Below are 11,585 nucleotides of genomic sequence, written 5' to 3' on the forward strand. Positions count from 1 at the left end.
AGAAAAGTATCCTAAAACTATAAATTATTGTATAAAAATGTAGGTAAACCATATATTTAAAATATTTTAATAGCTGTTTAACATGGACTCCGACTATCCAAAAAAAAAAATCGTTATACATGAAATCACTTATCCTAAGAGAGAATCAGTGAGTCAATAATTTGCAATTTCCAGAAGGAATATCTGCTTTTCAAACTCAATCTATTAAAATAAGCAAACATCCTTGATGGAAAATCTCATGTGAACAAAATGTGTTCCCTCAAATTGAATTTTTGGTGTTGATGCAAAGCATGATTCCTTTCAACTTTTTTCATGGTTATGGTCATTTTTACTGCTGTTTTTAGTTGAAGTTTTAGAGTATAAAAATGATTTCACAAGATTTTTCCAGGTCACGACGTGCTCTCTGAGAAATCTCCTCAGTTCCCTGGAGTAGTAATGGATTCTGCCAAGGCACAGCAATAATTTAAGTGGATCTCTAGGGGCCTAGAGGTGTTAACACAATTTTTCCTTTGAAGTTATTATAAAATTGAATAACTTTAGAGTGGTAGTTCCCAAAGTGTGTAACTTCAAGCACTAGTCCCTCAAGATACTCCTCCAAGTAATACATTCACTATAAAAGTATTTATTGAGCTCCTGCTGTATGCCCTGGCTGAGGCACTAGGAACAATGGTAAGGAATGGAGATATACTTACTATCCTGTTAGTTGGGAGAGATACATTAGTAAAACAAGCACAAATGAGATTTACACAAGTATAATAATTGTAAATCATGATAAAAATAACAGACTTTGAGATAAATAATATAAAGAACCACTTTCTTTTAGAGATTCACAGTGCATGTTAATGGATTAAAGGCTCTGAGAATTTCTACTGAAAAAAACATATACTTAACTTATTTGCAGCAAATTCCCCAATTTTTTGAGCACTGAATCTTTGTGAGCAATGCTATTAATAAAATAGAACCATTTTTTTGTGAAACACTGCTTTTTGAAAGCAAAGAATCCAATAAACATTAAATTCTGTTCATATTACCTTACATTTATTAATGCACATTCATGTATTTTAATACATTTATAGGTATATATATAATCTGTATGAAATAGATTTTGTTTGAAGACAAAATTACATAGAAACGTTTATAAATACATTAATAAATTTTAGTAGAGTCATAAGAATAAATGTTTCTATAGATTTTTGTCTGAAGACAAATGACTAAGAAACACTTATAAATCTATTGAAGTATATGAGTGTAACCTGTATAAGACAGATATTTTGTAGTTAACATTGTTTCATGAATGAGTTTCCATATATCAACATAGTCCAGATGATTATAATTCTTAATTGCTATATAGTCCATAATATTGGTATAGAATCATTTTCTTAGAATTTCTAAGAATTCCTTTACTATTATAACTGATTATCTTACTATTATAACTAACACTGCTTTAACCTCCTTGAACAACTTGCTCTTTGCAATATTAAGTGAAGGGGATATTTCTGATACCGGTACTTTATTAGACATTTTAAATGTGTATTTTTTAAATGATAATCAAAATTTCATTAAAAGTAGATTTGATTCTGGCTGTCATAGGTGACTATTTTATAACTGAATAAAAGAAAGCAGTTTCAGAACCCAAGTTTTTTGCGTGTATCATAGCACTGGTGCCTAGCATTACCACCCTGTCAAACTTGATGAGAAAACTCACAGCTGAACCATAAAAAGACAAATAACCCAATTATAAAATGGGCAAATGATTTGAATACATATTTCTCCAAAGAAGAAATGCAAGTGATCAATAAAAATATGAAAAGATACTCAACATCATTAGTTCTTAGAGAAATGCAAGTCAAAATCATGGGAGATAACACTTCACACCCACCTGGATGGTTGTAATCAAAAAGTCAGTATCATAATATTGAAAGTTAATGAGAAAGTGAAGAAATTAGAATCTTCATACATTGCTGATGGGAATGTAAAATGGTGCACCTACTTTGGAATACTGTTTAACACTTCCATTCCTAGTTATCTACCCAAGAGAATTGAAAGCATACATCTGCAGAAGAACTTGTCCTCAAATGTTTACTGCTGCATAATTTATAATAGCTCAAAAGTGGAAGTAACCTAAATATTTATCAATTGATGATTGTATAAATGAAATGATAGGATATTATTCAAATATTATTGTAAAAATAAGTGAAGTACTGATACAGACTACAACATAGATGAATCTTGAAAAATTAGTCCAAGTCAAAGCTTCCAGAAAAAGCCCATATCGTTTAGTCAACAGTGAGGGTTTTTTCCCCCTTCTTTGTTCTTTAAAAGGAGTTCATACTTTACTCAAATTTGGCAAACGTTGGTCTAGAATAAATGGGCTTTTTCTCTCTCTGTACTCCACTTTATACTTTCCACTTCCTCATAAGTATCACGTTTAAGTCCAAAAAATTAATAAGAATCAACCGTACTGAAGTCCAGTTGCTTTGGTAGTAATTTAAAGTTTTAGTTGACATACTACTAGGTAAATGAAAAGGCAACATGTTGTATGCAAACTTGTGGACTAGGAGTTAGAATGTCTTCAATGACATATAAACCTTTAGCAAGTTGCTTAACCACTCTGGGCTTTAAAATGTCTTTAAAATGGAGATTGACTTTCAATTCCCTTCAAGGTCTAAAATTCTATGACATTTTCAGTATACCCACTATTATACTATGATAAGTTGTTATGTACACCTAGCACTTAATAAAGAAATGTGCCTATCAAGGGGCACATTTCATGGTATCATGAATGTTTCTAGGTGCTTGTTCTGCCCTTTTCTCATTCTCTGGTATCAGTCTGAATATACAATAAAATTCCCCAAAATAGTAGAAGGGAATATGGTCAGAAGGATGAGCTATAGGAATTACCTAAAGATTGAAAAATTAACTGGAAAATTCACACTTGGCTGTGTAGGATTAAAGAATTTTTCCTGATTTTTTCCCCATCTTTTTAAACCCATTAGATTCTTTCAATGTTATTTTTGGGCACCTTGACCAGCCTCTATGTAAAATGTTGTAGAAAGCACTTGTGGTAGCTGCTTTCCAAAGATAATCTCCCAGTGAATGACACTTTCCAGTATTCATGCCCTCTTGCAGGGTCCTCCCAACAGTGAATCTGGGCTGGGCTGTATAACAAATAGAGGGCAGTAGTGGTGATGATTGTAACTTCTAATGATGGATCACAAAAAGCCTTGTATCTTCTGCCTTGGTCTCTTGGAGCTCCTGTTTTAGGGGAAACAAGTAAACATTTGAAATTTACCTTAGGCCACCATGCTATGAGGAAACCCAACCTAGTCTCAGGGAGAGGCCATGGGAAGACACAGATGCCCGAACAGCCTACCTAGTTGAAATGTGAATCCTGTGAGTGAAGAAGCCATCTTGGATGTCCAATGCCTATCTTCAGATGACTTCAGCCCCATCTACCATCTGAGCAAAAAGCATGAAAGACTCCAAAGACTCCAGGTCAGTCAGCTCACAAAACTATGAAAGATAATAAATTGTTGTTTTAAGCTGTCAATTTGGGGGCAGTTTGTTATTGCAGTGATAGATAAGCTTGTTTAAGGACCCAAAAATGCTCATTTTCTCTTTTGATGAATAGAATCTACTTTATATTCCGCTCATATGAACTCCTGAGAAAACAGTACAGCCATAAACATTTTTTTTCAGTAGACTCTTTCCTTCTTTGTTTCATTATTTTTAAAAAATTCACAAAGACATTGTTTCATAGTTTCATGTCATTTCATCATCTTTTTGATGCTGGGTTTAAGATGCAGTTTCCAGGAATAACTGAGTCATCACCAAAATTACAAATCTATTGTTAATACTAATGAAAGAAACCAGCTTTATATGATAAAATCCAACCACAATTTCTATAAACATAATTGTTTGATCCTTATGACTATAAAAGGATAAGAGAAGATTAGGAATGGGAGAGATATTCAACAAGAGTCCATTTTAATCTGTTTTATTATTCTTAACGTTATATTTAACCAAGGTCATTTATTTTAAAACATTTAAGTAAAATTACATTTAAGTAGATTTGAAATGTCCTTTAAAATGGCTTTGAAGAGGATCATTACATAATGATAAATACATAATGATTCAGTTTACCAAGAAGATAAAATAATTCTTAATTTATATGCCTCTAATAACATAGCATCAAAACATAATATGACAGAAGTGCAAGGAGATTTTTAAAAAGCTGCCACCACCGTAAGAGATTTTAACACCTTTTTTGAGAAATTAAGTCTTTAATTAAAATCTTTTTATAAAGTAAAATATAAACAACAAACAACTAAAAAAATCAGGTGTAGGTGATCAGTTATCTAAACACTCAAAGAACAGGCTAATACAATATAATACAAACTCTTCCAGAAAACAGATTGAGAAAGAATGTTCCCTAATTCACTTTATGAGGTTAGCACAACCTTGAAACCAAACTTAGTAAAAAATAGTACAATTTTATTTTTGAATTCAGTGCAAAAAAAATTTTAATATGAATGAATTTATTGCTTGATAGAAAATTTAAAGGTAGATAATACATTATGGTTAAGTTTATCACAAGACTGTTAAGATGATTTAGCATTAGAAACTATATTAACATAATTTACTATAGTAACAGTTCAAAGGAGAAAATCATGTGATCATCTCAATAAATTGAGAAAAAGCATTCTGCATAATTCTATTCATTAAAAAAAAGCCTCTTAGCAAACATAATAAAAGGGAACTTTTGAAAATTGAAGCATAGTTGATGTATAATATTGTGTTAGTTTCAGGTGTACAGCAAAGTGATTCAGTTATATATATTATATTTTTTCAGATTATTTTTCATTATAGATTATTACAAGATATTGAATATTGTTCTCTGTGTTACACAGTAAATCCTTTTTGCTTATCTATTTTATATGTAGTAGTTTGTATCTGCTATCCCAAACTCCTGATTTATCCCTGACACTTCCCTTTGCCCTTTGGTAACTGTAAGTTTGTTTTCCATGTCTGTGAGTCCGTTTCTGTTTTGTAAATAGATTCATTTGTATTACTTTTTTAGATTCCACATACAAGTGATATAATATGATATTTACCTTTCTGTGTCTGACTTACTTCACTTAGTATGATGTTCTATAGGTACAACCATGTTGCTGCAAATAGCAATATTTCAATCTTTTTTTATAGTTGAGTGATATTCCTGTGTCTCTCTCTCTCTATTTTATATCTTCTTTATCCATCCATCTGTTGATGGATATTTAGGTTACTTCCATGTCTTGGCTATTGTAAATAGTGCTGCTGTGAACATTGGGTTGTATGTATCTTTCCAAATTAGAGTTTTTGTCTTTTCTGGATATATGTCCAGGAGTGGGATTGCTGGATCATATGGTAGCTCTGTTTTCAGTTTTTTAAGCAACCTCCATACTGTTTTCCATAGTGGTTTCACCAATTTACATTCCCAGCAACAGGGTAGGAGGGCTAAAAGGGAATTTTTTAACCTACTATTGGGCCTGTCCAAAAGCCATACAGCACTTCCTAACAAAATGTTGAAAGTATGTCCTTATATAATGAACAGGAAAAGATGTCCTCTATCGCCATCACTGTTCAACATAATACCGGTAGTCCTAGCTTGTGTAGTAAGGAAAGAACAAGAAATAAAAGGTATAATGATTAAAAAGGGGGAAACAAAATTGTCATTATTCATAGATGAAATACAATTGACCCTTGAACAATGGCAGGGTTAACAACGATTTTCACGCAGTGGAACTTCATACTAGGCCCTCTGTTTCCTCATTTCCTCATCTACAGTTTTAACCGGTTGTGTATCATGCAGTATTGTAGTATGTATTTAATTGAAAAAAAAAAAAAGATTCACATACAAGTGGACCTGTGCACTTCAAATCCCCGTTGTTCAAGGGTCAACTGCAACTTTGTATAGAAAACCCTGGAGTCCACAAAGTATGAGATTTAATCAGAGTTTAGCAAGATTGCTAGATTAAAAATGTCAACATACAAAAGTCAATTGTATATCTATGCAGCAGCAATGAGTAGTTAAATAATGCAATTAAGAAAGATACCTTTTTTTTATAGCAACTCAAAGCACCAAGTACCTACTAATCGATCTAATGAAAGATAAGCAAGCTCTTTATGGAGAAAAGCATAAATTGTATTAAAAAAATTAAAGCATATCCAAATGAACATAAACTTCTTCCATAATCTTGGGTAGAAGAATTCAGTATGGTAAAATTGCAGTTCTCCCCAAATATATCTATATTTTAAGTGTGATTCTAATTGTTCCATTATGGTTTTTCCATGGGACTAGACACATTATTTCTAAAATTAACAAGGAAAAGCAAGAGGTCAAGAACAGTCATGAAATTCCCAGAGAAGAAGAACATTATGATTTGGCCTCCCAGATAACAAGGCTAATATATAGCTGTGAAAATTATTTAACACAGGGTTAGACAAACAGACCAAGGGAATGGAATAGAGAACCTCAAGACTGTCCCAGGCAGGGAGGAAAAATGTGATTTGTAACAGAGCTTGTATATCCATGGGAAGGAAGGGCTATTGTTTACATTAACTTATAAAAACCCATTTTATGAAAAAAATGAAATTGTACTTTCCCCCCAAAAAATCAACTAGGAAAAATGAAAAACTTAATATGAAAGGAAAACTTGAAAATATAGGAAAATATCTTTAAAGAAGAAAACATAGAAAAAGTAAAGATAGACCTATTAAATAAGACACACATAAGAATGTGAACCAAAAGATAAAAAAATGTATCTATATGATGCTAATATTAAAATTCCTCATAATCAAAAGAAACCACAGAGTGACTGAAAAATACTAGTCACATTGCAAAGCGGTATTTGTTATATGTATGAGCAAATGATTAGTATCCAAAAATAAAAACTATATAAATTTATAATAAGAGCAACATCAATCTGAAAGATGGTTAAAAACATGTGGATAGCTTTCAGCAATACCATTCCTGTTGCACTCCTCAAATACTTTTGTCTGAGAACCTATTCACACTCTTAAAAATTATTTGACGAACCCAAAGGGTTTTTGTTTCTGTGGGTTAAATCTATCAATATTTACCATCTTAGAAATTGAAACTGAGAAATTTTTAAAATACTTATTTCATTTTATATAACCATGATAGACTAGCTACATGTTAATATAAATAACTTTTTTTTAATGAGAAATACTATATTTTCCAAAACAAAAAGTGAGCAACGTGGCATTGCTTTACATTTTTTCACAAATGTCTTTAATGCCTGACTGAATAGGTTTCTGCATTCAAACTGCTGCAATATGACGAGTCATGTAGTCTCTGGAAAACTGCACTGTTCACTTGTGAGAGAATTAAAGTGAAAAAGTGAAAAACATCTTGCTAGTATTTTGAAAATAGTTTTTTGTACATAGGAGCTAAAATAATAAAGGAAAGTGAAGGAATGATGGACAAAAAATTTAGCATGGTGTCTCTACCTGTGAGGATGGGGATGGGAAGCCTGCTACAACAAGGAAGGTCACTTAGGGGCCTCTGACACACTAAGATTTTATTCTTGAGCTGATGTCTGCTACATGAGTATTCAACTCATTATTATTTTAACTATGCATACATATTTCATACACATTATATATAAATATGATATAATTTAAATATATATATAAAATGCAATACAAATAAATTCAAGATGACTTGAACAATACTTGAAATATATTGCCTTTCAAACCGAAAGAAGGAGCTCCGAGCATGGTTTGATCCAGATCCCTGTAGCTGGGGAAGAGGTCATCTTCCTTCAGAACACTGGATTACATTGGGAAAGGTTTAATATCAGAATGAAGAATCACTGAAAGAGGATGTCTAGGCAGGGAAAATTAGTAAATGTCCAGAGCCACAAATCATAAAACAAGTGCCATAAGTATTTCAGTTAGCATTTCTCATCTTGCACCCAACTTTCGAAATCTGTGTTTTTCCTCTTTGACTTTTGCTAAGCTGGATTTCTAGCCGTAATGAAGCTTCCTAAGAGGCATAACAATTTTATAAAATCCGTATATTATTTGGTATCCATAGTATTCCAATTTATGCTTTAACTTTTTGCTCAAAAGATTTTGGTTCAATAATAAGCACTCCTTTTAAGTGTGGTGGCATTCTGACTGAGAAATAGTGTTAAACACTTGTTAAAATAGTAACTTCTGTGCCTGCATCCTTGTGTTTCAAATATGTCTATGACTCATTTATTTTGTTATCTTATTTAATTTTTCGTAATTTAAAAATTTGAAACCTGTTGTTATAATAGACAACTTTCCCAAGCTAATTATTATTATCACAGTTTATCATTTGTTTTGAATAATTATGGATTTAAATAATTTAATATTTCCCATTTAAGTCCAAAAGTTTTAAAGAAAATTGTTCTTGATAATAATGTCTCAAGACCTTCTTAAACAGGTTAAATGCTATGTAATTTAATGTTTTGTTCATGATGTAGGGTCTTTAGGAATGTAGATTACTTCATTATAATTACAATAATTTTAGATGCAAGTAGCTGGTTGCTTCTGTACTTAGGAGACTATTCTAACTGGTGAGTGTACATTTTTTAAAATGGTTTTTTTGGCTTTTACTCTCAACTTGAGCTTTAACTGACTGAAAGCTATTAACATGTCAGCACCTAGCATCAAAACTCTTCTAAGTTGTTAAAATCTGAAGTGATATAAGCTGATAAACTGGTTAAAAGTTTGATATAATGATGTCAAAAGTATCTCTAAGTAGGGTTTAAGTAAAGTTCTTACTAAAAATGAAGAATTTAAATTTTAAAACAAAGTTTTTGATACCTCTTTTGTATCATCACATTTAAAAAATTTTTTCTTATAATTTTCTATCTTACCAAGTTTCCAGTTATATTTTACATTGCTAAAATTTCTAAAGACTCCAATGAATGTGGATTGTTTCATAATCATGAAAAAACACTAAAATGTGAATGAAAGTGCTGAATTATTACAGTTATATAAGATGATTCAACCACTGTAATGTTAAAATTCTGTACTTCCTACTCATATGTTGACTTTAAGCTTTATTAACTCCTTTCTAAGCTATTTGTGATTTCTATTTTAAAAGATTCTGTTTTTTATTGTCTCTTTTTTTCTTAACACTTATTTTAGTGATTTAATTATTCTCACTTTATATTAAAACATTATTTTTAGGTGCTCTTAAACTTTCAAAAATCTCCATTGTCTAGAGGACAAAGCACAGACTGCTGAAACTCTTCTCTAATGTATTTACAAATTACCTAGCTTCTTTTACCTACTATACCTCTGTGTAAGCCCTCTTTTTACATCTTATTGGTCTAGAACATGTCATTTTTGGTCCTGTCTCTTGCTGGGACTCTACTAAATTACCCACCTCTACTAAGTAATCCACTGATTAGATCCCTTTTCTTTATGAGAGCTTTCTTGAGTTCTCCCAGCCCACATGAAACTCTCTCTTCTCTATTTATTTATGATTACACATATTATCCTTATTACTGACATAGAGCTTGCATACTGTTTTGTGTTGCTACTTTTCATAGAGGAACCTGTGGATGACTTTGTATATCTGCAGCACCTGACACTGTTTATCCACAATACCTAGAACAGTGTCTTAGTAGATGCTTGGTAAGGATGTCACGGTGGGTGGCTTCATTTCCCTTAGAGTATATACCAATAGTGTACCTGCGAGAGCTCTTGTCATTTCATGATGAAGTGATGGGGGTTTCCTTCTGGCAAGGAATCCTTGCAGGCAGGATAATGTGAGTACACATTTCTACCAGGAAAGCAAAATAGAGACTGCAAGCCAAAACTCAAATAATTCTGGCCAAGGACATAAATAGCTAAATGTTTTCAGAAATAGTTTCCTAGAAGCAATTTGCATCGACTGTGCTTTGTTCCAAACAGGCTTCTTTAATAAGAGTCTGGTAAATCTAATCACTGCAGATAGATAGCTTGGAGCAGTAGTATTTAACTGCTGGCTAAAATTATCTTGATTATTGCGTCAATAATTCAGTTCATTTCGGAAAGTCACAATTCATTTTCTGCAGTTGTGTAACAGAAAGTACACATCTTTTTAGAAATAGAGTACCTTTCTAATTACTGAACAGCCCTTCCTCTGGCGTGAAATATGTTGAACCCGGGGTGCTGTCAGAATTTTAAAAATATGTGAATTTCATTGTATAGTGACTAGTTGGTGGAAACTTGGCATTTTTCGTTAATGTGTACATGGATCAGAATTTCTAATTCCTAAACTGGATTAAAGATATTCATATGTATAAATATCCAGAGGTGTACCATCAAAATCAAATAAACAAATATTTACTATTTGCAAGCTAAGCCTTCCATGGGATGAGAAGAAATATAAACCATAAGCCTTGCCTTTAAGAAGTTTGCAATCTAGATAAGTAGATATAGGTGGACAATATGTGTTATTTATTGAAATATGAATTCATGATATAATAAAGTAGTACGTCATATTTGCCAAAGAATGATGCAACAAAAATATTATCAAGAGAGAGAAAGGGAGAGTAGTTCCTTCAGGCTGGGATGACTCCAGAAAGGAAAAAGTATGGAAGTAAACTCAAGAATTGTATTCGAAGAATGGGTGGACTTTGAATAAAGGAAGAAGAGAGAAAAAGGCATTCTTGGAGAATAAGGAATGTGAACAATGTGAACAAGGCCATGGAGTCAAAGCCATTTGTGGAGGAGAGTGAGTAAACTAGTTTTCAGAGAGGTGAAAAATGATAGATTACACTAGAATAGGAGTTTGGAGTCAGATTGTGGAAGAGTGTGAATACAAGGTTAAGGACAAAGGACTTACTTTGTAGGCAGTAAGGAGCTATTCGGGGAAGTTTTTTTAAAAGAAAACACTTGATGCAAATTGAGTTTTAGGAAAATTAATTTGTTAGCCGTGTGCCATTTGAAAAGGAAGGCAAAGAGGCCCGGTAATGTGAGGATATTTAGAAGACTAAGAAAGCAGTTGAAATGTGAGGTAAAGCACAGCACATACATAATTTTTCTCTTCAGCATCCCCTCTTTTCTGATTCAGTGGTTCAGGTGGAGATGACATCATCCCCTTTCAAGAGCTACATGGGCACATGACCCTGATGTGCTCAGTTAAAGGAATCCATTCCTCTGGTCAAAATTTTTGGTTCACGAATGGGCACATGCTCTAAACGGAGCCAATTAGTATTATCTCTAGAACTTTTTCTGCTAGACTTACCAGGAAAGATAGCCTCTTCAAGGATCCTAACATTCTCAGTGGTCATCTTTCCCGTCACATTGTGTGGTAGTCAGCCTCCAAGATGGTCCTCAGTGTTCCCTCCTGATAGTCATGTCCTTGTGTAATCTGTGTTGTATTCGAGTTGATCTATATGATGAATGAATATATAGCAGAAGTGATGATATGTTATACGTGAAACTGGGTAGGGATAGAAGCTACAGATTCCAAAGTGGAATCAACACTTGGTAAATGAATGGATTTTTAGATGAAAGGGAACACGGAATTCTTTTTAGATTGACAAATGGTTATA

This window comes from Vicugna pacos, chromosome 7 (genome assembly GCF_048564905.1).
Source record: "Vicugna pacos chromosome 7, VicPac4, whole genome shotgun sequence".
In the NCBI taxonomy this organism is placed as follows: Eukaryota; Metazoa; Chordata; class Mammalia; order Artiodactyla; family Camelidae; genus Vicugna; species Vicugna pacos.